The following is a 27,480-nucleotide window of genomic DNA, read 5'->3' on the forward strand; positions in this document are numbered from 1 at the left end:
CTAAAAACACTTTTTGTTATTGTTGTTTTTTGTTTTTTTGCGGGAAAAAAAAAAGTGGTCAGAGTATGAATGTTTTTGATCCTAAGCCTTCCAGACTAGGAGTGGCCAGGCACGAAATAACAACAGCAAAGAATAATATCTCTGCTTGAAAAATAAATCACATCTGGTAGTAAATCTTTTAGATTTGGCCTTCATAGAGATATTGTTGCTTATTGTCAGTTCAATTGTAAAAGCATGTATTTGCTCAGGCTCATATAAGCATGTTTGCATATGCACATGCCCTAATATATGCATGTATATGTAGACACATAAATATATATTCACATGCACATGTATATGCATGCACACTTGTGCATCGTTGCTATACTTGTTTCTTTTTCTTGGCTCTCTCTCTCTCTCGTTGTATTAATGCCCACCCATGCTATTTAACCATTCCACGTACATACACTACACAGTGTGTTAGGAAGAGGCATTCATCCAGAAAATAGTGGGGGGTGGCCATACAATTGATATAGTGACGGTTCCGCCTGGTAGATCGGGCACTTGAGTAGCCATGTCCAATCCATGCAAGCATGAAACGGTAAAACATAACATTATATGAGACAGTATCAAAGAATAGCGTTCCGCTTGTTCCATATGTGTGCATGCACTAGAAATATACATTCGGACACATGGAGTTATTGTGTGTGTGTGTGTGTGTGTGTGTGTGTGTGTGTGAATATATGTGTGAGTATGTGTGTCTTTAGAGATATATATGTGTGATAGAGCTTATACTTTGTATGTGTATGAGAGAGAACATGTGCATATAACATACACATGTACATACATACATATATATATATATATATTTATACATACATATATATATATATATATATATTTATTTATTTATATATATATTTATTTATTTATATATATATTTATTTATTTATATATATATATTTATTTATTTATATATATATTTATTTATTTATATATATATTTATTTATTTATATATATATATATTTATTTATTTATATATATATTTATTTATTTATTTATATATATGTATGTATATATATGTATGTATGAGACAGAACAGCAAGAGACAATTCCAATCTCTTGTTCTAACTTTCCACCATTTGTGATTCCCTGACACCTTCACCCCCAACCGTCACTGTTAACCTCAAACCAGGTTATATGGGCTGGGAATGTCGCCTTGACATAGAGGAAATAAAAAGTTATTGGCTAGATTCGAATGTCTGAAGTTATTCTTTCAGATATGCACAAACCCATGTATATGCACGCATGCATGCACACTTTCACTCTCCCTCCTGCTCTCTCTTTCTCTTTCTCTCTTTCTCTCTCTTTGTATGTATGTGTGTGCATGTGAAATTGTGTTCTGTTTGCATGTGATTTGGTGTGCATGCACAAAGAAATGCTTGTGTGTGTTTATATATATATGTATATATAAATAAATAAATAAAGCAGAGGCATAGCTACATGGTTGAGAACCTCGCTTTGCAACCACAGGATTTGGGGTTTAGTCCCATTGCACAACACTTGAGGCAAGTGTCCTCTACTATAGCCCCAGGCTGATCAATGCCATGTGAAAGAATTTAGTAGAGGGGAAACTGTAGAAGCCCGTCACATAATTTGCCTACGTGTTCCTTTGTGTTGTTTGTCAACCCACCACCACTTGACAACCATTGTTGGTTTGTTTACATTCCCTTAACTTGGTAGTCTGGCAAAAGAGATCAATAGAATAAGTACCAGACTTTAGAAAAAAACGTAAGTACTTGAATTGGTTTGACAAGGGCCTTTCGTGGCAGTACCCCAGTATGGCCACAGTCTAATGACTGGAACAAGTAAAAGATGAAATATATAATATATATATATATATATATATATATATATATATATATGTGTGTGTGTGTGTGTGTGTGTGTGTGTGTGTGTGTGTGCCTTCGAAACGCAGAGTAGATGAAACAGGGACAACTGACGAAGGGTATACTTTTTATGTTGCATGTCTCGTTTCTCTGTTTTTTTCATTGTTTAAGAAAAGTTCGTTTTCTATGTTTTTGTTTTTATGTTTTCGTTTCTCATCGTGTTTAACGTTTTTTTTTTAATGTCCTGTACCCATATATGCATATATGCATACATTTATATATTATTTATATTATATATATATATAAATTTAAGTTACAATATATGGATTCAAGTAATCAGGTAGTACTTGTGAAAATAAATCCTTAATGTGTCATTCTATAAAACATTTAGATATAGATATAGTACAATACTAGAGAAAACAATAAGGTGTATATAAAGTCATAAATGATAGAAATAGATTGATGAAATTTTACTTAACAATAAGAAAATTCAAATATGACAAATTGTTATGTAACTTAAAAACATCTGAATAATTTATATTATTATATTTAATGATAAAAGAATTATGTCTGCACTCATGCAAAAAAAATCTTTCAAAATATTTGAATTTTCTTACTGTTGAATAAAATTTTTATCAAACTCTTTTTCTGTCATTTATGACTTTATATATTGAAGGCATTGCCAAATAGTTATGAAGTTTACTTCACAATCATTGTCTTGGGTTTGATCCTGCTGTGTTGGGATCAAACTGTGTTGGGATACTTGGGTAAGTATCTTTTACTATAAGCCTCAGATAAACCCAAGCTTTGTGACCAAAATTGGGTTGATGATGACTGTGTGTAAGCCTTCAACACCTTTCCCAAAAATTTTAAGCCTTGTGCTTATAGTAGAAAGAATTATTAAAACAGCAAACTGTGGCAGAATCATTAGCATGCCTGACAAAATGCTTAGCATCATTTTGCCTGTCTTTTTGTTCTGAGTTCAAATACCAACAAAGTCAACATAGCCTTTCATCCTTTCAGGGTCCATCAATATAATAAAATAGCAACCAAGTACTGAAGTCAATATAATCAGCTAACTCCTTCCCTCTAAAATTTGCTGGCATTATGCCCAAAATTAGAAAGAATTATTATAATTATTACTATTATTATTATTATTATTATTATTAAGGTGAGGGCAACGAGCTGGCAGAATTGTTAGCACGCCGGGTGAACTGCTTAGCAGTATTTCATCTGTCTTCATGTTCTGAGTTCAAATTCCACCGAAGTCAACTTTGCCTTTCATCATTTCAGGATCAATAAAATAATTACTAGTCGAGCATTGGGGCCGATGTAAACGGTTTAACTTCTCCAAGACTGCTGGCCTTGTGCCAAAATTTGAAACCATTATTAAGGTGGTGAACTGGGGAAATTGTCAGTACATCTGACAAAATGTTTGAGTGTTTCTTCCAGCTCCTTCATGTACAAGTTCAAATACCACCAAACCCAACTTTGCCTTTCACCCTTTTAGGGTCAATGGAAAAGAAATGTACAAGTAGGAGTGGCTATGTGGTAAGAAGCTTGCTTCCCAACCATATGGTTCCGGGTTTTAATCCCACTGTGTGGCACCTTGGGCTGACCAAAGCCTTGAGTGGATTTGGTAGACCGAAACTGAAAGAAGCCTGTCATATATATATTTATGTGTGTGTGTGTGTGTATTTGTGTGTTTTTGTGTCTGTGTTTGTCCTCCAATTATCGCTTGACAACCAATGTTGGTGTGTTTACATCCCCATAACTTAGTGGTTTGGCAAAAGACGCTGATAAAATAAATACCAAGCTTACAAAGGATAAGTCCTGGGGTTGATTTCTTCGCCTAAAAGGCGGTGCTCCAGCATAGCCGCAATCAAATGAGTGAAACAGGAGTAAGCAACATATTTGGGATGATGTAATCGACTAGGCCCATCCTGCCAAAATTTCAGGTTTTGTGCCTATAGTAGAAAGAATTACCCATTATTACTATTATAGAAATCAAAGTAGATATACAAAAATACCTTAGAAGTTGTTTTATTTCAATGTGGCCAACTGTATGCTACAAAATCTATGAACTACTTGTTCAGCTGTCAAGTTTAATATATAACATTACTGTTAATATTATTTTCTTATTTATAATTATTACTCTTTGCTGAACTTCTACTACTACTATTACAACAAAGCTCCACTAGTTTGTGTTCTTTTCTTTATTCTCTTAATATGAATTGAATAAGAATTGGTGCATAACTAGATAAATGCCAAGAGAGAGAAAACTGTGATATACAATTATGGAAGATGGTTCAGGAATTGAAATAATTTCTTTTTCGTCCTATATGCTACAATTTTTCAACATAAAACTTCCATTTATATTTTTATTATTCTTTTAAATATTCTTTGATTCCAGTATTTTTACTCAAAAGTTGTTTTTATTTTTTTAACAATGATCTGTTATTTTTAGATGGCGAGATATTTCTGCTATTTATCAATCTCTCTCTAACATTTTCTCACTTTCTATTTCTCTTGCTCTCCCTCTTTCTCACTCTCTGTCTCTTTCTCACTCTCTTTCTCTTTCTCACTCTCTCTCTCTTTCTCACTCTCTCTCTCTTTCTCACTCTCTCTCTCTCTCTCTTTCTCACTCTCTCTCTCTCTCTTTCTCACTCTCTCTCTCTCTTTCTCACTCTCTCTCTCTCCCTTTCTCACTCTCTCTCTCTTTCTCCATTCTTTGTCAATTATTCCCTCTGCCTGTTTGCCACTCCCCTGGTCTCTGCCCATTTGCCACCTCCCCACCTCTGTCCTTTTCCATCCTCCCCCTTTACCACCAACCGCAACCTTCACCTCTTTACAACCCCCCCACCTCTGCCCCACCTACTTCTACTTCTCTCAAATGAAACTGTTCTTTTTAATTTCCACCGCCACCCCAGGTCATGGCCCATTTTTTAACTTCAGCTTCAATGACCTTACCATTTCATATTTCTACTGAAATCTATGCAGTTTCGGTCCATTGCTCAAGATCCTATACTGCGCATATTGTTTTCCTCATCCAATCCTTCATCCGCAAAATGAATCCCTATGGAACTTACTTCTCCAAATAGTATTTTTTTTTTTTTTCTTCAACTACTCACTTGCAACATTTCAAATTTAGCATTAACTATATTCTGTTCTACTCTAGGCACAAGGCCAAAAATTTTTAGATCGACTCCAGTACGCAACTGTTACTTAATTTATCGACCCCGAAAGGATGAAAGGCAAAGTCAACCTCGGCGGCACTTGAACTCAGAACATAAAGATAAACGAAATAACACTAAGCATTTCACCCGACGTGCTAACGATTCTGCCAGCTCGCCGCCTTATCTAGCATTAACTATATTAAGATACTGGTCTTGTAGTTACCTTTCTCTCTCTGTGTTCTTACTCTCCTTCTCTCTCTCTTTGAGAAGGGCTTCAAAGGCTGGTGTTGGTGAAAGAGAGCAGAATCCACAATTCACGGGTTGCTATAATAGGAAGGAGCATATCAAGATATGCAGTTTTCTTTAAAACAGGGACTTGAAACAGAATGGACCCCTCTAAAGGCACCCAAGGTAATTGTGGCATTAAACTAAGTTTTATAATTATAAGACACACACACATACACAGGATTATATTTGTTACTTTTTATTGTTGTTGAAATTTGACTTTGGAATTTGAGCACTGGATCAGTGACCCAGGAGACATCGAAACGGATATTATAATGTTGAGGAACAAGTATAATGTTGCTACAGTTCATGCACAACATCCACTTTTCTGTGCCCACATGGGTCAGATGGAATTTTGTTGAGGCATGTTTTCTATGGCTAAATGCCCTTCCTGTTGCTAACTCTCACTTGTTTCTAGCCAAGGCAATATTTCTCCATTACCAAGACACTGAAGACTGGAAATGAAGTACACTGCTTGGTGGTGACACTTGTTTACCACTATTATATGATGTCAGGCAGGGAGACAGTAACACATACTTACAAATACACACACACACACACACACACACACACATTATATATATGTACATGTACACACTCACACACATGTACAATAGGTTTCTTTCATTTCCATCTGTGAAATTCACTCACAAGGTTTTGATAGGTTCAAAGCTATAGAAGACACTTACTCACATTGTCACACTAAGTCTGAGCTTGAAACTATGTTTAGGAAGCATCCATGCCTACACACACACACACACACACACACACACACATAGATTATAGATAAACATACAACCATAGTCTCACTGTGTGGCACCTTGGGCAAGTGTTTTCTTCTATAGCCTTGGGCCAACCAAGGCCTTGTGAATGGATTTGGTAGACTGAAACTGAAAGAAGCCCATCGTATGTGTATATGTATATGTATTTGTGTGTTTCTGTTTGTCCTCCCCACCATCGCTTGACAACCAATGTTGGTGTGTTTATGTCCCCGTAACTTAGTGGTTTGGCAAAACAGACCGATAGAATAAGTACTAAGCTTACAAAGAATAAGTCCTGAGGGCAATTTGTTCGACTAAAGGTGGTGCTCCAGCATGGCCACAGTCAAATGACTGAAACAAAAGAATAAAAGAATATATGAAACATATAAACATACAAGTATAGCGAAATGTGTGTATGTGTGTTAATATAAACATACACACGTGTGTGTGTGTGTGTGTGTGTGATGTATATGCCCATACACTCATTTAACAAAGTCACACAGATATACTGAGATGAGAAACTCAGTGTTTGCCAAACTTTATTAACTGTTATGCTTTATCTACTGCAAGCTGATTAGGCATTTATGACAGTTTAGTCTGTCATTAACGAAGATAGGATCTAAAGTTAATTGGCTTCTTAGATTGGATAATGTTTCTATGATAGGGAGAGAGAGAGGATGGATAGACAGACAGACAGATTGAGAGATAGATGTGTGGATGGCTTATTCACATTTTCTCAAGATTCACAGATAATTTATGAGTTGTGAATTATTTGAAATTTCAAAGTTTCCAATGTTATGTGTATGCACGGGTGGAAGTTTGATAGAAACCCAAAACTCTAAAGGCAATTAGAATGTTTCACGAGTTAAACAAAATATTTGGAGTTTCTCACCCCACTTTGTTTCTTTTTTTTTCGTGGCTTTTCTCCTTTAAAAATTGGAATATTCAATATAATATCCCGAATTTACGGTTATGCAGGATGTTCCTACAACTGGATTAGGAATCATTGGGTTTAGAGGTTATCAATTAGGAATCAGTAGCCTGTATTGGTCAGCTAGCATGCCAAAAGACTGGGTGTGTGGCAACAATTTGTATCCCTTAACTAAGATCTCCCAAGCACATACCCAGCCAATCTACTCCGCTATAGATAGGTACGGAGTGGTTACAAAACACTAGTTGTTGTTAAATCCCAGGTCATCCCTGATTGAGAATGCATTCTAATCATATCTAACATACATATTTTGTAATCACAATGCACCTAGGACTACATTATTCAAAGTATCCTTCTTTCCTAAGATACTAAGATGTGACTTGAGAGAGATTTAGTTACTATCTCCAGCAGGTCAAGTATCAGTACAGTTTATTTCCTTTGGCATTGTAGGCATGGTATAATTAAGCATGTTCTAAGCCTTTATTCAGTGGTCAAATCTAAATCCTTCCAGACACTACACAACAAGACACCGATCCTTCCCCTTTCCTCTCTCGAAATCACAAGAGCCAATCTCTTAACTTGAAAACCACTTACCAGCAAAATTTCGAGCAATTGACTAAATCATCTTATTTGTCTGTTATGATAAATGAAACCTTGATTGATTGATTAACTAAGCATATTGATTAAAAGCTGATATATTAATTACATTACTGAGTGTTCATGGTATGAACTGTTGACTTTATAATCAGTTGTCCAATTCCTTCGACTATCTCCTTTAGAGAATCTATTCAGAGCCTACTGTAAATTCAGCCAATATTAGAATTTCAATTGTTTTCAATCCATTCACAAATATTTTCACCGTATTTTTTTTTTATTTTTAGTTTGTAAAATAATTATAGCACTTTATTAGGCGGTAGTGAGCTGGCAGAGTCATTAGCATGCCAGGTGAAATGCTTAACGGCATTTCATCCATCTTTACACCCTGAGTTCAAATTCCACTGGGGCCAACTTTACCTTTCATCCTTTCGGGGTCGATAAATTAAGTACCAGTTGCAAACTGGGGCCAATTTAATCGGCTTAGCTTCTTCCTCAAACCTGCTGGCCTTATGCCAAAATTTCTTTTCATTTGCTTTTATGACAAATAAAACAATTATTTTTACAAGCCCCTCCCCTCAGATCTGTGGCCCTGTACCTATTACTAGAAAATATTTGGGTCATGGATTGGCAGAATTGTTAGGGCATCAGACAAAATGCCTCACAGCTTCACTTATAGTCTATATGTTCTGAAATCAAGTCCTGTTAATTATTACAAGATGTTGGTAGGATTTTGACTGAGAAAGTAAAGGACCAAAAGGAATGCCTCAAGCATTTTGTCCAACATGCTAGTGATTCTGCCCAACCACCATTTTATCTGCCATCATAATGATAAAGGCAGTGAGGGATTCTCCATACCTTCACTCTCCCCGCTAGAAACACCAGCCAAGTTTAAAAAAAGAAAAAAACATCTTGTCCAAGATATCCCTAAAAAGGCAAAATGTCAGTTGGAATGCCTTTAACTGGAAATGACCAAGAGATAAGCAACAACTGCACAATTTCCTGTAATTTGAGGTGCACGTCCTCGTTTTTATGAATACAACTATAGTTAATTACATTGGTTTCATTATTACAAGAGAGGTGGATGGTAGAATTAGAATTCTAGTACTGAACATCATCAATCATCATCCTTTAATCTATTTTCCATGCTGGTTTGGATGGCTTGACAAGAACTGGCAAAGTCAGGAGCCACACCTGGTTCCATAGTCTATTTGGCTTGGTTTCTACAGTTAGATGCCCTTCCTAACGCCAACCACTTTATAGTGTGTACTGGGTGCTTTTTATGTGGCACCATCACCAGTGCTTTTTACATTGCAACCACACTCATACCAATACTTTTTACACGTACATTCATTCACCACCAGAATTTAAATCATGCCGGGTTCAACTTTACCTTTTTCATCATTTCAAAGTCAATAAAATGATTACCAGTAATATATTAGCTATTTGTGTAGAACAGTAGCTCTCAACCAGGATCCATACGGCCGTTGGGAGTCCATATGGCCCTTGTTAAAATTTATCCTTCAATGAATCGGTTACACTTCTACAATACACAAAATATTTTAACAATTTTTTAATTCAGTTTCTAATAAATTTACACTATGATTAAATAAATAGGTGGACAAGTCACAGCTGAAATAAGGCATTGGAAAGGTCGCAAATGGAAGGAGGTTTATAGAAAGTTAAAAAACAACAATAAATAAATGAGTACTTGAATCAATGAGTTGAAATGTGTTGAGCAGACAACTTAGTAGAAATAGCAGCTGAATATCCTTCAAATTTTAAAAAGAAAGGCTACGTTAAATAATGTACTCCTAGATATACTGTTGTTGTTGGCACTCCGTCACTTACGACGTCGAGGGTTCCAGTTGATCCGATCAATGGAACAGCCTGCTCGTGAAATTAATGTGCAAGTGGCTGAGCACTCCACAGACACATGTACCCTTAACGTAGTTCTCGGGGATATTCAATGTGACACAGTGTGACAAGGCTGACCCTTTGAATTACAGGCACAACAGAAACAGGAAGTAAGAGTGAGAGAAAGTTGTGGTGGAGGAGTACAGCAGGGTTTGCCACCATCCCCTGCCGGAGCCTCGTGGAGTTTTAGGTGTTTTCACTCAATAAACACTCACATCGTCCGGTCTGGGAATCGAAACCGCGATCCTGTGACCGCGAGTCCACTGCCCTAACCACTGGGCCATTGCGCCTCCACATAAAAATATAATAGCAATTTTTTAAATATCAAATGGCAATGAGGGTTCATCTGAATAAAATAGGAATCAAGAGTTCATAGGTAAAAAAATGGTTGGAAAACACTGGTGTAGAGGGCCGCTCTTGTTGGCTCAGACATGTTAGATTTTAATAATGTCTTGTTAAATGTATACAATCATGCAAGCCTGACCAAGCCATGACAACATGAAAAGACAGATGTTAATTCAGATGTTATGTTAATGATTTTTAACAATCTTTGTACTTTACGTGGTCATGGAATCAGATGTTATTTATCCATCTATGTATATGTTGTAGTTTATCTTCAGTTCGCCTACAGAGACACAGATGTGAAACTGATGGTGAAAGGCAATGGGTTTTTATTTATTTATTTTGTGTGTGTGTGTGTGTGTGTGACATTGCTGGTAACATATGTTCTTTGATAAATTGGGAAAAAAACTTACAGATCAAAAGACAGCTATTGTGAAATGGAATGCTGTTGGTGGTGGTAGGGAGTTTATAAATATTGATATATGAGTATCTGTCAATTCGATTACCCCAATAAGCAATAATTCAAATAGAATATTTGAAAATTCATATCCCTCACCTCACCTAATTAATCCTGTCAATTCTGGTTTAGGGACACTTTGGTAATCGTTGGCTTGTTGCTCCTACCTGCAACTAATGAATAGATAATGTAGATACTTTAACCCTATAGCATTCAGATTACTCCATCAAATTTAATGCTTATTTGTTTACATTATTTTGAATTAATCATGCATTATCTCAGTTTCAAGATTCTGATGATGCAATTGTTTATTTTTAGAATGACATTGTAAGAGGCCGGATCCAGACAGTTTGAACATAAATTAGGGAGAGTATTTGGGTCAGATATGGTCAGTTTAAATACAAGAGAGTTAACATATGCATAGGAGTGGCTGTGTGGTAAATAGCTTGATTACAAACCACATGGTTCCGGGTTCAGTCCCACTGCTTGGCACCTTGGGCAAGTGTCTTCTACTATAGCCTCGGGCCGACCAAAGCCTTGTGCGTGGATTTGGTAGATGGAAACTGAAAGAAGCCTGTCGTATATATATATATATATATATATATATATATATATATGTATGTATATATATATATATATATATATATATATGTATATATATGTATATATATATGTATATATATATGTATATATATATGTATATATATATATATGTATATATATATGTATATATATATGTGTGTATATATATATGTATATATGTGTGTATATATATATGTATATATATATGTATATATATGTATATATATATGTATATATATATGTGTGTGTGTTTGTGTCTGTGTTTGTCCCCCCAACATCGCTTGACAACCGATGCTGGTGTGTTTATGTCCCCATAACTTAGCAGTTTGGCAAAAAAGACTGATAGAATAAGTACTAGGCTTCCAAAGAATAAGTCCTGGGGTTGTTTTGCTCGACTACAGGTGGTGCTCCAGCATGGCCACAGTCAAATGACTGAAACAAGTAAAAGAGTAATGCTGTTTCATTTGCATACACAGTTTTTTTTTTACAGCCCAACAAGCTTCTGCAATACCAGTGAATGTTTTATTCACTGTTTCCTATATATGATGTCTGATCAAAGTGTATCAACTGTTGCTATAGTAATGGAGCTAAAGTACCCTGTGAAATCACTTGGCATAGATTGACCTTGAATTCTCTATCTCTCTCTCTGTGCTCCATATCTCTTTTTGAAGTAGTACTCTACACCACTGTGAATTTTTTGAAAAATTTGCCTATTCAAAAATATTCTAGCAACTAGGGCATGTTTTCAAATGTGATTACTGCTTCAGTTTTGGCCAAATTTCTTAAAAATTGTTCTGAAATTCAATGATCTGTTTCCTGACTAGAATACTGACAAATATTAGTGTGTGTAAATAATGTGTGTGTTTGTATAAACGTACATACATATGACAAATAAAACAATTATTTTTACAAACCCCTCCCCTCAGATCTGTGGCCCTGTACCTATTACTAGAAAATATTTGGGTCATGGATTGGCAGAATTGTTAGAGTATCAGACAAAATGCCTCATAGCTTCACTTATTGTCTATATGTTCTGAGATCTTCTCTGTGTGTCTCTGAGTTTATCTCTTTCACTGTGTGTGTGTGTGTGACTGTTCATTTACTCATTGACTGTCACCTATCCTAGTATGTGCTATCATCCCACATCTCTGTCTCTATCTGTCATTCTGTCCCTCATTTCTATATATGGTGTTAAGCTTGGCTGGATGAATCAACCAACCAACCAGTGGCTGTTATTATATAAAGATCATCATGATTATTATGAAAGCAAAAGCAGTGAGCTGGCAGAATTAACACATCAGGCAAAGTGCTTAGTGGCATTTCTTCCAACTTTTTACATTTTGAGTTCAAATGCTGTTGAGGTCGGCTTTGCATTTCATCCATTCAGGGTCTGTAAAATAAGCACAAGTGGACCACTGGCATGATGTGATCAACTTACCGACTCCCTCGAAAATTGCTGACCTTCTGCCAAATTTCAAAAACTATTATTATTTAAGCTGCAAGCAAAGGCGTTGGGCTGGCAGAACCATTAACACGTGGGACGAAATGCTTGGCGGTATTTTGTCTGCTGCTATGTTCTGAGTTCAAATACCGCTGAGGTCGACTTTGCCTTTCATCCTTTTGGGGTTAATTAAATAAGTACCTGTTAGGTACTGGGGTCGATGTAATCTACTTAATCCCTTCCTCCAATTTCCCAAATTTGAGGCCTTGTGCTTCCAGTAGAAAGGGTTATTTAATCTGCAAGCTGGCAGAATCATTAGTACACCAAGCAATATGCTTAGTAGCATTTCCTCTTTTTTTTTCACATTCTTAGTTCAAATTCTACCAAGGTTGACTTTGCCTTTCATCTGTTGGGAATGATAAAATAAGTACCAGTTGAACACTGGTACAATGTATATGACTTACCCATTCCCTTGAAAATTGCTGGCCTTAAGTCAAATTTCGAAATCATTATTATTATTATTAAGGATGTGAGCTGGCAGAATTGTTAGCATACTGGACAAAATACTTAGCAGCATTTTGTCTGTTTTTTATGTCCTGAGTTCAAATTCCACCAATACTGTCTTTACCTTTCATCATTTCAGGATCATTAAGATAAGCACGAGTCGAGCACTGGGGTTTGATGTAACCAGCTTATCTCTCCTCTAAAACTGCTCTCCTTGTGCGAAATTCTGAAACCATTTTTATTATTATTAAAGCTGTAAGCTGGCTGAATCATTAGAGTAACAGAAGTAATACCTTGCAGTATTTGTTTGTTTACATTGTGTGTTCAAATCCTGCCTAAGTCAAGCCTTTCGTCCTTCCAGTGTTAATAAAATGAAGTACTAGTACTGGGGTTAATAGTTTTGATTAATTCTACCATTTTAATGTTGTTAGCCTTTTTCCTTAAACAGAAAGCATTGTTATTTATGTTGAAGCTGCTGCTGATGAGGCCATTCATTGATGGTTGCCGTTAACAACAGTTTCTGCTCTCTGTGCAGCAATAAGAATGAAATGCAGTACATTACATTTATTACAGGGTGCAGGCAAAGGCGACAGCTGCAGTTGTTGTGGAGGCGGAGGTTATGGTAGTGGTGGTGGTTGTTATTGTGGTGGTGGTGGTGGTGGTGGTAGTAACGATAGTGGTCGTGGTAATTATTACTGACTATCCTTGCAGAAATGTTAGTGTCATGACTTTTTGCTTGATGCATCTTTGCATCTTATGGTTCTGCTGCACATACTGATAATCTGTGTTGTGTGTGTTCATGAGGGAGAGAGAGTGAGAGAGACGGCCATTATTATTTTGTCTCTCCTGGTAGGGAAGACGGGGAAAAATTGATCTCGGTAGGATATAGGATATGTAAGCAACCACCACAAAGCATCTTATTCAGTGCCCTATCAATTCTGCCAACCGTTACCCTAATATATAGAGCAGCTGCATAAAGAACTGCTGGTGTCTTATTGTGGAGGGAACCTGTGGAAAAGATAGACCTAGGAAGATGTAGGATGAGGTGGTGAAATATTCTGTGGTTGTTGAGCCTAACAGAGGCAATGACAAGCAACCAAGACTTCTGGCAATTTGCTGTGCTTGAGAAGACACGTCAAGCTAAGTGAAATCGTGGTCATAGTCCATGCTGGTGACACCCAGTACACTCTGTAAAATGGTTGGCATTAGGAAGGGCATCAAGCCATAGAAACCAAGCCAAAATGGATGACTGGAGCCTGGTGCAGCCCTCTGGCTTACCAGCTCCTGTCAAACTGTCTAGTCCAGTGAATCCCAAATTTCTTTGGGTTGCTGCCCCCTTGACACCTAGACTATATTCCTTGCGCCCCCATCCCAACTAACCATCACAAGCATAGACCTCTTTCTGAAGCAAATTCAAAGCAACTGTATTTCACAAATAAAACTTAACCTAATGAACCCATTATTTTGCTTTTTACATGAATCACTACCCCTTTATCGCCCCACTTTTCTTCACTGCCCCTTGGGACTTTCCACTGCCCCCAGGTGGTGGGTATACCACCCACTTTGGGAACCACTGGTCTAGTCTATGCCAGCATGAAAAATGGACATTAAATGATGAAGATGATATAGAAAATGAAAGATGGTCCAAAAATCCACAAAGTTACCTTTGCCAGCACTCCTGTGAATACCATGTTTACCAACTTGGGAAATGATATTTTTGCCCATATGTTGTTGAATCAACTGTTAACCGTGGAATAAATGTGATACCAGCAACTCCGTCTTCGCTTGTTATATATAATGAAGGCATGCAAAGCTTAGCCATTACACACAAGCTTTAGCTGTTGTTGTGAAGCCCCATGTCTGCCTAAATTGAGTAGAGCTGTGGTTCAGATATTGCAGTCATGACAATTGTCTTTTTGCGTAAGTGAATTTGGGTTAACACAAACTGAAAGATGGTCACTGTATGTATCTGGCTGTGTGGTAAGAAACTTGCTTACCAGCCACATGGTTCAGGGTTCAGTCCTACTGTGCGGCACCTTGGGAAAGTGTCTTCTACTATAGTCTCAGGCCGACCAAAGCCTTGCAAGTGGATTTGGTAGATGGAAACTGAAAGAAGCCCACCAGGTGTGTGTGTGTGTGTGTATGTGTCTGTTTGCTCCCCTCCCGCATTAAACACTTGACAATTGGTGCTAGTGTGTTTATGTCCCCATTATCTAGTGGTTTGGCAAGAGAGACCAATAAGATAAGTACCAGGCTTGCCAAAAAAAAAATAAGTACTGGGGTTGATACATTCGACCGAAGGTTCTTAAAGGTGGTGCCCCAACATGGTCTCAGTCTAATGAATGAAACAAAAGATAACATAAAAGACAACACCTTCATCATTGCCTTTTAAATTCCATTCTCCATGCTAGTAGTGGAGGCGCAATGGCTCAGTGGTTAGGGCAGCGGACTCGCGGTCATAGGATCGCGGTTTCGATTCCCAGACCGGCCGTTGTGAGTGTTTATTGAGCGAAAACACCTTAAGTTCCACGAGGCTCCGGCAGGGGATGGTGGCGAACCCTGCTGTACTCTTTCACCACAACTTTCTCTCACTCTTACTTCCTGTTTCTGTTTTGCCTGTAATTCAAAGGGGCCAGCCTTGTCACACTGTGTCTCGCTGAATATCCCCGAGAACTACGTTAAGGGTACGCGCGTCTGTGGAGTGCTCAGCCACTTGCACGTTAATTTCACGAGCAGGCTGTTCCGTTGATCGGATCAACTGGAACCCTCGTCGTCGTAAGCGACGGAGTGCCAACAACAACAACCATTCTGGTATGGGTTGGGTGGTTTGACAGGATCTGATGGGTCAGAGGATTATGTCAAGCTTCTTCAGTCGTATGTATTATGACTGCATTCATTTGAGTGATTTTTGTATTTCCCCTCATTTTTTCATGTCTTCATTAGTAGTAAACACAGTCTCACATCATGTAGGCAGTGTTGTTTGCTTGCAATCCACAGCAAAAGCATATCCTAATTTCTTGACCTACCTTGATACACTGCTTGACCTTTTGTAAACAAAAGTCTCATTCAGCTGGTGTAAATTGTTTCCAGTTTTCCACATAACCATGTCTGAAATGTCTGTCATTCGATAGACTGGCAGATTGTTACTTCACTTGGATGCTGGTGGAGGTTGGCAGGAGGAAGAGCATCTGGCCATAGAAAACTCTACTTCATTATATTCTTGTCTGGTCCATGTAAATCTAGAAAAGCAGATGTTAAAATGATAATGATTATATTGTTCAATGTTAACTTTTTTTTGTTTTTGTTTTTTCAAGATGGTAGCGTATGATTTGGCTGCTATTTCTTGAAGGCTAGCAACTGCATAGAGCAGGGGTTTTCAAACTTTTTGACTTGCGGACCCCTTTATATTTCAGGCTTTACCTTAGGGATCCCCTTATAAGCGCTTATGAAATTTATGCATAAATATTTGCTTAAAATAACATATTTTTACATTTATTTATTTAACAGTATTTAACAAATAGGTTTATTGTCAATTAAAAGATTTCGATTAAAAAACATATATAAAATCAAATTGCCCATAAAAAGTATTTGCTGTCCATGGACCCCCTGTTTTGTCCGGGGACCACAGTTTGAAAACCCCTGGCATAGAGGTTCCCTTGTAGCTATAGTTATTGTTGCTTTTTCACTGTTATTGTTGTTGGCTGGATGTTCAACAGACTGAGAATCACTTGTCAGAATGAAAATTAAATTTTCATATTGAAACTGGAGCAACTATCGGTGACTAGTTGAATAATCATATCTTCTCCACCCATTTCATTTGATCCTGGAAGCTGTGAGATGTCACTACAGCAGACAGACAGTGTGAGGAGGTTTCTTCTTCTTCCTGGCTCACTCCAGCTGTCTTTTAGCTTCTTCTACACCCAGCTTTTCTTCTGATGAATATTAAATAAACACTATTTGACACCGCATTCAATGATGAACTGGAGCAAAAATAAAAATACATAAAGCAAAAAAAAAAAATAATAGAAAATCAATTTTGACAAGCATTATATCGAGATGACACAAATTATAAAAGATCGATTGGGTTTGCGTTGTTATTTTATTACTAGGTGGTGGAGTAGTAGAAAAGTTGGTAGCTAACAGCATTCACTTTCATCGTTCTTCCTCTGTGTTTTTTCAAATACTATCACTTTCGGTGTTTGCCTTCACCTCTCAAGTAAGTACCAATCAAAAAAAATCTTAGGGACAGTTAACTCAGCTGTACACTAGACCTTTCTTAAATTTTGTGGCCATGTAATGCCATAACGTTTTCATTTTGTTCTTTGTGTGTTTGTATTTCTTTCAGAAAGTTCATTACAATGATTACATTTGATACAGGATGGTGCAGAAGTTTTGGACACTTAGGTCATGTGTGTATGGAGGATAAGTGTGTTTGACCCCTTAGTGTTCAGCTTACTGTTAAATGTAATGCTTATTTATTGCATTGCTTTGAATTTATCATGTATTATGTAGCATTAAGATTTCAATGATGTGATTGCTTATTCTTATAAATCTGGCCAGTTTAAATATAAAATAGGTAGAAAACGTTGGGCTGGAGATATGGTCGGTTTAAAAGCTAAAGGATTAAATGTAGATGAGCATCAGTTTGAACACATATTGAGGATACTGAGGTGACACATTGATTTAAATATAACTTAACCATTCTTGCTTTTAGCCTTTTGCTTCTTTCTATCCTTCACTCCTGACCATGCTGAAGCATCGCTCTGAAAAGTTTAGTTTACCAAATCAAACCCAGTACTTTTTTTGAGTTTAGTATTTACTCGATCAGTCTCTTTGTTGCCAAATCACTAAGTCAAACTACGTGGAGGAAGTAACAACAAACAGTCCTGTATGCGTGCACACACACACACACACACACACACACGATGGGCTTCCAGACACTTTTTGCCTATCAGATTTACTCTCAAGTCACTGGTTAGTTTGGTGTCATAGGACAAGGCACTTGCCCCTTGTGTTTCACAATAGGACTGAGCCCCAAACTACTACATGGTTGTGATGCAAACTTCTTAAACATAAAGCCATACCTGTGCCTATATAATTCAATCACTGGTGATTAAGTTTTATTCCATATTAAACCTTCTTCCCATTATGAACTGCCTGGAGTCCAGGCTTTTGTACCATTCAATATATTGGAATTAATTTAATTTAAATATGCCCACCACTTCTACAGAAATTTAGTCTTGCTATGGCTAATCTCAAGAAATTTTTATTTTGCAGGTGTTATAAATTATGGTCTTGAATCAAGTGCTGGAATTGGTCTTGGTTTCTGTTAAAACCATTTTACTACTGCTGATTCATTTGTGAAATATCATAAATATCCTGATATTCCATATCTCCCTTCTCCTATCACTATCTCTGCTCCTAAACGTCTGTTTCAGACCTGCATAAAGCAGAAAGGATGATTGGGTGGGTATGATAGGATATCCAACTCTTTCCTACTTCTTCCCTTTTGTATCTGTGGTAGGATGTGTAATTCTACTTGCCACCTTTAAAACTTGATGATGGCCAAATTGAAAAATTATTTTTATTGGTTTGTTTTTCATTTTGTGCCCTTTCAGTTTGAAGTGTGTGTGTGTGTGTGTGTGTGTGTGTGTGTGTGTGTGTATTTAAAATTTAATGTAGACTTTCTTTCATCCTTTTGAAATTGGTACAGTAAGTACTGGGGTGAATATATTCAACTACAACTGAGAAAGCAGTGCTATAGCACTGGACTGAACCAGAAACCAGTAACAAAAATTATTTTACAGAATTAAATGTTAACATGGGCATGATGGCTTGATGTAGGCAAATCACCATCATTACTGTAACATCCACTTTGTATTTTCACATGGGTTGGGCAGAATTTGAGGCAGATTTTTTACAGCCCAATGGCCTTCTTGCTGCCAACCCTCATCTGTTTCCATGTAAGGTAATATTTCTCTTTAGCCAGACATGTTCATAGAAAATTGGAAACCAACAACACCACTTCTATAATGGTGCTGCTTGTTTATGACCATTATGTGATGTTAAGGCAAGGCTACACATATCTTCATACATACATATATGAAGATGTAGATATACATGTAAATAAATAATGGGTTTCTTTCAATTTCCATCTATCAAATCCATTCACAAAGCTTTGCTTGGCCAAGGGCTATTATGAAAAAAAAAACACTTGCCCAAGATGATGCCCTGTGGGACTGAACCCAAAACCACATGGTTGGGAAGCAAGCTTGTTAACCATGCTGCCATGCCTTTAAAATTATATTCACATCTGTGTATGATGTCACTAATATTGCAATTAATAGGATTTTCATGGTGACAGCTGCTGTATCTATATCATTGACTTCTTGGTGTATCTGAGTCCAACAAATCATTTTAGTTTGCATTTGGAAATGCTTCACTGTTAATAGTTGTGCCCAACTCATCAACATAGCAAGCATTTAACTTCGTCCAATAAATCATGAGGAATCTTCACCTATTTAATTAATAGCTGTAAGAATTCTGTTGATTGATTTCAGTTCAGCTTTGTTCCACCAGACTTACAATATTTTTAGGGATATGTGCAACTTGATTATGTAATTTCCTCTTTTATAAGATGGTAGGGGGATTTGGCTGCTATTTTAAGCAGGTCTGAGTGACTACTCAGAGACTTGCATGTTGGATCTGGCCTACAGCAATGTTTATGTGTTATATAATTTAATAGATTTTATTTATTTTATAAATATTTTTTTTAATTTAATAAAAGAAATCATTTTATTTTATTAAAAGAAATTTTATAAAATTAAATTTATAAAATTTTTTTTTTCTTTTTAATTGTAAAATATTCTCTAAAATTTATACTGCTTGCAGAATCTGACTAGATTTGATTAACATCAGTTCCCCAAAGTCAAATCTGTGCACCTTGGGGGAATCTTTTGTTATATCAACCAATGAAAAAGCAGCTTATAAATCCATATACTAAAGAATATGACCTATTTTGGCTTACTTTGTAAGTCAAATGAAATTTTTTTTTCTTTGCAAAATTTGTGCTCATGTCTGTCTGAATGGATTCTAGTAATGTGAATGATATTGAAAGGTTTTGCAGCTGAAACAGTGCAAGCTTTCTACCAAACATTGGTTTTCTCAAGAACTGTATACATTCAGTTGGACAATTTCTGTCTACTTTCATTTTAACCCTTTAGCATTCAGATTTTTGTCAAACGCAAAGCTTATTTATTCACATTGTTTTTAATTAATCATACATTATCACATAGCTTTGAGAGTTCAGTTATGTAACTGTTGCAGTTTTAGAATATTGTAGGGTAGGTGTGAGAGGTCAAATCTGGCTGGTTTGAATGTAAGACATAGAATATTTGGACTGGATATGGCTGGTTTAAATGCGAATGGAATAAGGATTCTTACTTAATAGGTGTGTGTGTGTGTGTAATATAAACATTTAATCCATAATTGTTAATTCAGCAAAATATAGTTTGTCCAACTAATTATTATGGTTTAGTGGATTTGGTAGATGGAAACTGAAAGAAGCTTGTTGTATACAGTAATCCCTCGACTATTGCGGGTGTTACATTCCAAAACCCCACCACGATAGGTGAAAATCCATGAAGTAGAAATAGTACTGTACTGAATTTTTTTTTTTTTTATAATTTATATATATTTATTTTATTATAAGTGCAAAACACCACCACATAGGAATCGACGTAAGCTTAGATAATAACCCGTGATAGATGAACTGTGACATGGTGAGGAGATACTGTATATCTATGTATGTAGGTGTGTGTGTGTGTGTGACAATCGTAAATGAGTGTCACTGTCATACCAGCAGTGTCGTTCATTTCCAGTATTCTGTGTGAACATGTCTGTCCATAGGGAAAATATTACTTTACTTAGAAACGGGTGAATGTTGGTGATAGATGAGGGTTCGCTGGTCAAAGAAAATCTGTGTCAAAGAATTCTGTCCAGCTTATGCAAGTGTGGAAAAATGAGTGTTAAAATGACAATGATGATATTGTTGTTTTTATATCCACTCTTCCTTGCTTGCATGAATTAGATGAAATTTATTGAAGTATGTTTTCAGCGACTGAACCTGGATGTTCCTGCTATCACTGACCTACACTGTTTTCCAAGCAATCTAATATTTACCTTTGTACTTCCAACATTAATAGTACAATAGCTGGATATGTTTGCATGGAAGATTGCAAATGAATTACACCATTTGAACCATGGCATCTGTTTAGAATTATTAACATGATATCAAGAAAAGGAGACCCCAAACTCACACACACACGCGCACATACACGCACATGCACACATACACACACACGCACACATACACACACGTGCAGGTAAACACATGTGCACGTAAACATGTGTATGTGCGCGTGTGTGTGTGAGTTTGGGGTCTCCTTTTCTTGATATCATGTTAATAATTCTAAACAGATGCCATGGTTCAAATGGTGTAATTCATTTGCAATCTTCCATGCAGGCAATGGAGCAGATCTGTTCAGCTCTCAGATTATGCCTAGACGCAAAGGCCAACATAACAGTCATGAATGTGTTAAAAACCGATCTATTGGTAAAACACACTCTACCAAGTAAACTCAAGACAAAGAACAGTGTTTTAAGTTGACCGATCGCCAAGTTATGCCTGATTTTAGGAGACAAGTAGTTAGATAAATTTGCATCTATACCTATGTAGTGAAACCTCTCTCTCGGGCATTCAATCATAAATGATAACGAAGCTGCTAATATCTAGCCTTCGGCTACCTTGGACATTTCTGTCCATCATCCTGATTGGTTCTTATTTTGCGCGGCAATTGCCCCCATGTTCTGCTTGCGAAGGGGGCATTACGTCCAATCGTGGCCTTAGGATAAGTCACGTGATAGTTTTACAGAACACAGCTACAGCCAGTTCCAGCGCCGACGTCTTCACCACCAATGTACTGTGTACCACAATGTCGTGCGCCAGCAACCCCACCACCAGGGACACACCAATATCAACAAACCAGGTTTTATCGACGCTGTTGAGTGGATTGTTTCCACTCACGAACAACAGTCAGAACTAACCAGCCAGTATATACTATACCAGGTAACACAGATCGCAGCATTTGACGCTCAACACACATTGTGTGATACTACAGCTCTGCTCCTTGACCACAACTTCCTGCGTATGAACATTCTATCTCCTTGTGTAACTTTAATACGAACTGGTATTTCTCTATCTCAGTGTTTTAAGACTTTTTACAGTCTATGTTACAGACACTCTTTCTATGTTCTGTGTTTCCTCTCATTCACACGCACACTTGTACTCTCACATATTGTACACACACTATTGCTTATACGACTGTCCGTCACTTAACATTTGTTGTATACCTTCTATTGTACACAAAGGCCTGATTTATCTACTGTGTTAAATTTATATGTTGCATGCACGCGCACACAGACAAACAGTTTCACTTTGTTAATAAACTCACTCTCATTATATATCATAACGGTTGTGTCTGTCACTCTCTAATTCCTTCTGGCACTTGGTTCTCGTATCTCCCACGATGAGCCTTCTATCATATATAATCTTGTTTTTGTGTTCGACCGTGCGACGTGGTAAAAAAGGAGCCTTTATCGTCCACGTCGCCATCTCCTTTGGTTCGCACGGTCGAAGTATTACACCTATTATCGTATTTTGTTAGGGCCCCATATGATAAAGATGTGGATGGGAAAAGTGTGGGTAGAAGGTGATGTGCGAGCAACCCTCTCCCCTTACTGTTTTACAAAGTAAGCAACAACACAATTAATTACGTAGAGGCAGCCATGGTTGAAACAAGACCTGTCCAGGTGGAGAACCTATACGCCATTGAAACCGGGAAACTGGCCCTTATGAGCCAGGCATGGCTCGAGGAGGAACAAACAAGTTGAACATTATTACAATAGAAATATTATCCTGATGATACAAGTTAGATTTTATTTTTTCCTTATAATAATACCATTGATTAAACTAAAATAGAATTGAACAAAAGGAAGTGTCTTTCTGTGGTTGCTCAACTTGCATGAAATATCAATGAAATCACACTTTACTGCCTGTAAAAAGTTAGGGCGCATTGAACATAAGTTGGGATGGTCAAGACTGGCACTCACCTTTGATCTTAGTTCTGTTCTTTCAAAGCTGACTTAGGGCTAAGCAATTACTTAAATATCTTTAAGGTTGTATTTTATCATTTTATTCATTTGTTTCAATCATCGGCTGCTATCATGCTGGAGCACTGCCTGAAGAGTGTAGTTGACCAATTTGATACCAGTACTTATGTTTTAGGTCCGGTACTTATTCTATTGAGCTTTTTTTTTTGGCCAAACTGCTTAGTTACAGACACACAAACCCACATTGGTTAAGTGATGAGTCTTGTTGTACACACACACACACGCACGCACGCACGCACGCACACACACACACACACACAGTTCCTATAAAGTTTCCATCCACTAACTTTACTCAGTAGGCATTTGTTGGCTCAGGGCTATAAAAGACATTGTCCAGGGTGGTGTACAGTGGGGCTGAACCAAAATCACATGGTTGCAAAGCAAACTTTTAACCAGACACCCACAACTGGACCAAAGGACTTTTAAACCCTTGCATGTTACATTAACTAATAAAGTCCGTCATCATAGTGTGATATTCTGAATTAATCTAGACTTTATACTTTTAAGTGCTGTAATGTTGTCTCTTGCACAGAAACACTTTCAGTTTGAACTGACAATAAATAGATATATATCATAGATATTTATCTGTTAATATACTCACTGCCTTCGTATCTTAGTAGTCTCTTATCTGTTTGATCAAATCTTTCGGGGGAAGGGCTAAATAGATAGGTAAATTTGCTCTCTGATCTTGATTTTAGTGTATGTTTACACCAGTATGCGTTTGCATAATGCATAATTGTGTATGCGTGTGTTTATACATGTTTGTTTGCATGGGTGCTCATCTGTTCATCTGTGTATGCATACACACATCTTGTCTGCATTCATACGTATCTGTCCAAGTGCTTGTGTTTGCATTCATGTGTATATACATGTTTGTATGTGTATATATACACATGACTCTGTGTGGATGCCTTCAGGAGTTTAAGGCCATCTGCCAATGTCAGAAGAATAAGTTATGTAACAGAATGAATGCAAGAGAAGGCGAGTGTTAGAGTTAGCTTTATTTGTATCTTAAATTCTGTTGATGAAAAACGCTGACAAGAGCCCCAATCTTTTATCTGTCTAGTGTTCAAATACAGACCTTTGATGTTGCCTGCCCTTCATTGAGTCACTTATGACCCTGTTCACACATTATTTCTACATTTATTATTTATTTTGTTTATTAATCTCATAGCCTGATAAAGTAATTATACTCTTCATACAAGATATGATAAAGTCACTTGTTTACTATATAAAGCCTCTGGGAACAAACGTCTACCAAAGTCTTTCTACTTTTTATTGCTAGTTCAAACTCTGTCTTGTCCATCTTGTTATTTACGCCCAGGTCAGCTCTATTCAAAAAGCCCTATGATCAAATACACACTAGTGTGTGTATTTGAAGGGTGTGAGATTTGAGGGAAATTTGATTTATTTTTAGCATGGTTCAATAAGTATGTGGAGGCTTCCTTCAATATTCAGTTGTTGTTTAACCACAGAGCAGTCATTCCATCTGTGACCTCTGTTTATTTATTCAGCCATAGTATATCTAGGGTGGAGGCGCAATGGCCCAGCGGTTAGGGCAGCGGAGTCGCGGTCATAGGAACGCGGTTTCGATTCCCAGACCGGATGTTGTGAGTGTTTATTGAGCGAAAACACCTAAAGCTCCATGAGGCTCCGGCAGGGGATGGTGGCGAACCCTGCTGTACTCTTTCACCACAACTTTCTCTCACTCTTACTTCCTGTTTCTGTTGTGCCTGTAATTCAAAGGGTCAGCCTTGTCACACTGTGTCACGCTGAATATCCCCGAGAACTACGTTAAGAGTACACATGTCTATGGAGTGCTCAGCCACTTGCATGTTAATTTCACGAGCAGGCTGTTCCGTTGATCGGATCAACTGGAACCCTCGACGTCGTAAGCTACGGAGTGCCAACAACAACAGTATATCTAGGACTACATTATTTAACGTAGCCTTTCTTTTTCAAATTTGAAGGATATTCAGCTGCTATTTCTACTAAGTTGTCTGCTCAACACATTTCAACTCATTGATTCAAGTACTCATTTATTTATTGTTGTTTTTTAACTTTTTTTAAGTCCCCTTCCATTTGTGACCTTCCCAAAGCCTTATTTCAGCTGTGACCAGTCCACCTATTTATTTAATCATAGTGTATCGAGGACAACATTAGCCACACTTAAGTGGCAATATACTACAACATTATCCAGTGTTTTCCTTCCTTTTTAAAGATGTGGTAGCGTGTAATTTGAAGGAGATTTGAAGTTGCTATTTCTAACAGGGTCGATCAAGCATTATTCAAGGTCCCTTACGTGGCTTGTACCAATCTGCAAACATGTATTCATTCACTCAATACAAGCTGGGCTTCTGACAGCACTGTCTGATGCAACAATCGTATTACGTAGAAAGAAGTCTGCCCACTGTAACGAGTAACGATCAGTTACGTTATGTAGAGGAGCGGGATGAGGAAATCAATGCTAGTCTTAATATTTTGTATTTAGAGATCAATCAATTGTTGTTGCCAGTCACCATGGTAACCACATATAGACTGCTGCTGCTGTTACTACTACTGCTTAATTAGAGTTAATGGCGATGTTCTGTTGTCTTTTCATATTTGATAGGCTATTTTGTCAACTTTGAGTGTCACTACGTATGATTACATTAGTATGTGCTTCCATATATCTATATATGCATGCACTTGTACATGCAGATATTCACACACAAACTGTAATTTATAAAATCAGATAATTTAGATTATGCTTTCTCTCTCTCTCTCTCTCTCTCTCTCTCTCTCTCTCTCTCTCTCTCTCTCTCTCTCTCTTTCTCTCTTTCTCTCTCTCTCTCTCTCTCTCTCTCTCTCTCTCTCGCACTCTGTAAATTATAATCATAAGCTTTAAGTTTATGATCATTAATTACAGCATGTTCACTCGTCGCTGCTTCTCCACTGAACATACACATACACACAATACACACACACACACACACACATATTTATATAATCTTTTACCTCTTGTTTTTACTTGTGGGACACCGCTTTGGAGAGTTTTAGTTGAACAAATCAACCATATTTGGTTTTGTTTGTTTGTTTTTTTTTTTTTAATTTTGGTCCTTATTCTATCGGTCTTTCGCTGGTGATACTCCCCACCCCCACTCACATGCTGTGAGATTTACACACCTGTGTGTGTGTGTGTGTGTGTGTGTGTATACGCATGTATATATTTGTATTGTAGTGATGGTAGAGATGGACTATATGTAATCTGAACCTTCCCCCCCCCCTTATTTATTAATTTTTTTACGGAATCCCACGTTTTAGGCTATGGAGATTCCGATTCTGAAAAAAAAATTTTTGAAAAATTTCAATTCCCCCCCCCCACCACCAAGCAGGCTATTTACATGCTAGAAATAACATCCAAATCTCACAAAACTAGTGTTAGGGTTAGGGTCAGGGTTAGGGTTAGGGTTTGAGTTAGGGTTAGGTTTACCCTGTGGATCTATATAAAAACTGGGGGGTGGGGGGGATCGAAATTTTGAAATTGAGATTTTTGAAAATTTTTTTCCAGAATCGGATTCTCCATGGTCTGAAACATAGGATTCTGTAAAAAAAAAAAAAAAAAATTTTAAAGTGGGGGTATACCCAGATTACATATACTCCATCTCCACCGTAGTGATTGTTGATGGAAGTCCGATATTTCAGCCATGGACATTCAATCCCAATGTGGCCCTTTTTTTTCTTCTTTTTTTGAGGCAGTAAGGTTTCATTTCAGAAAATTTGGCTGCCATGTCTAACAGATCAGACAGTTGTACAGAGGTTGGATTATCTCGTCATCCTATGATTAGTTATGGGTGAGCAGAACTTAATGTTTTGGGTGGTTACAGCACATCTTCAGATGGTTACAATAGTTCCATTCGTTATTCTTAGCACTAATGCATCACTGAAGACTGGCTCTTTGGATTATCTGGCAGTAACACTTTCAAGCCTGCTCTTTTTTTACTGCCTGCTGTTGGAATCATAGCGAGAGGATTCAAATATTTCAACGCGTTTTATACATACATACATACATACATATGTAGTAACGCCTGCGCATGCGTAGAATTAATAAAGCAAGCGTTTCCCGCTCAATTCATTCTCTTTCACGCTGGCCAGCGATTGAGCATGGACGTGTGTTTAAAGCTGTCTCTACATCTTTCGGTCTTATACTCGACAGCTAGTTATTCTCACCTCTAAAGATGTATAACTAAAGATATATATGTTTTACCAAGTAAATAAATGTTGTTTAAGTTGTTTAGTCTGGAGTTCAGCGTTCCGTCAATTTCTTCAATTTTATAGTAGAAAGTCAGGTATACAATCTAAAGATGTATAACCCACTTTCTACTAAACATACATACTTCATTCATTTTTTT

At 37.2% G+C, this 27,480-nt stretch overlaps 1 protein-coding gene and 1 long non-coding RNA gene across 23 annotated transcripts in view; one reads left to right on the forward strand and one right to left on the reverse strand.

The window, feature by feature from the left end:
• Positions 1–27,480, reverse strand: part of LOC106872891 (phospholipid-transporting ATPase IA) — a 422,617-nt gene that overhangs the window by 294,435 nt on the left and 100,702 nt on the right. The window lies entirely within an intron of this gene.
• LOC149134595 (uncharacterized) lies at positions 11,229–22,389 on the forward strand. Its single transcript, XR_016242551.1, has 2 exons — positions 11,229–17,075; positions 18,137–22,389. It is a non-coding gene; the product is annotated as an uncharacterized LOC149134595 (long non-coding RNA).

The sequence above is a fragment of the Octopus bimaculoides genome, chromosome 7 (genome assembly GCF_046866305.1).
Source record: "Octopus bimaculoides isolate indiv1 chromosome 7, ASM4686630v1, whole genome shotgun sequence".
In the NCBI taxonomy this organism is placed as follows: Eukaryota; Metazoa; Mollusca; class Cephalopoda; order Octopoda; family Octopodidae; genus Octopus; species Octopus bimaculoides.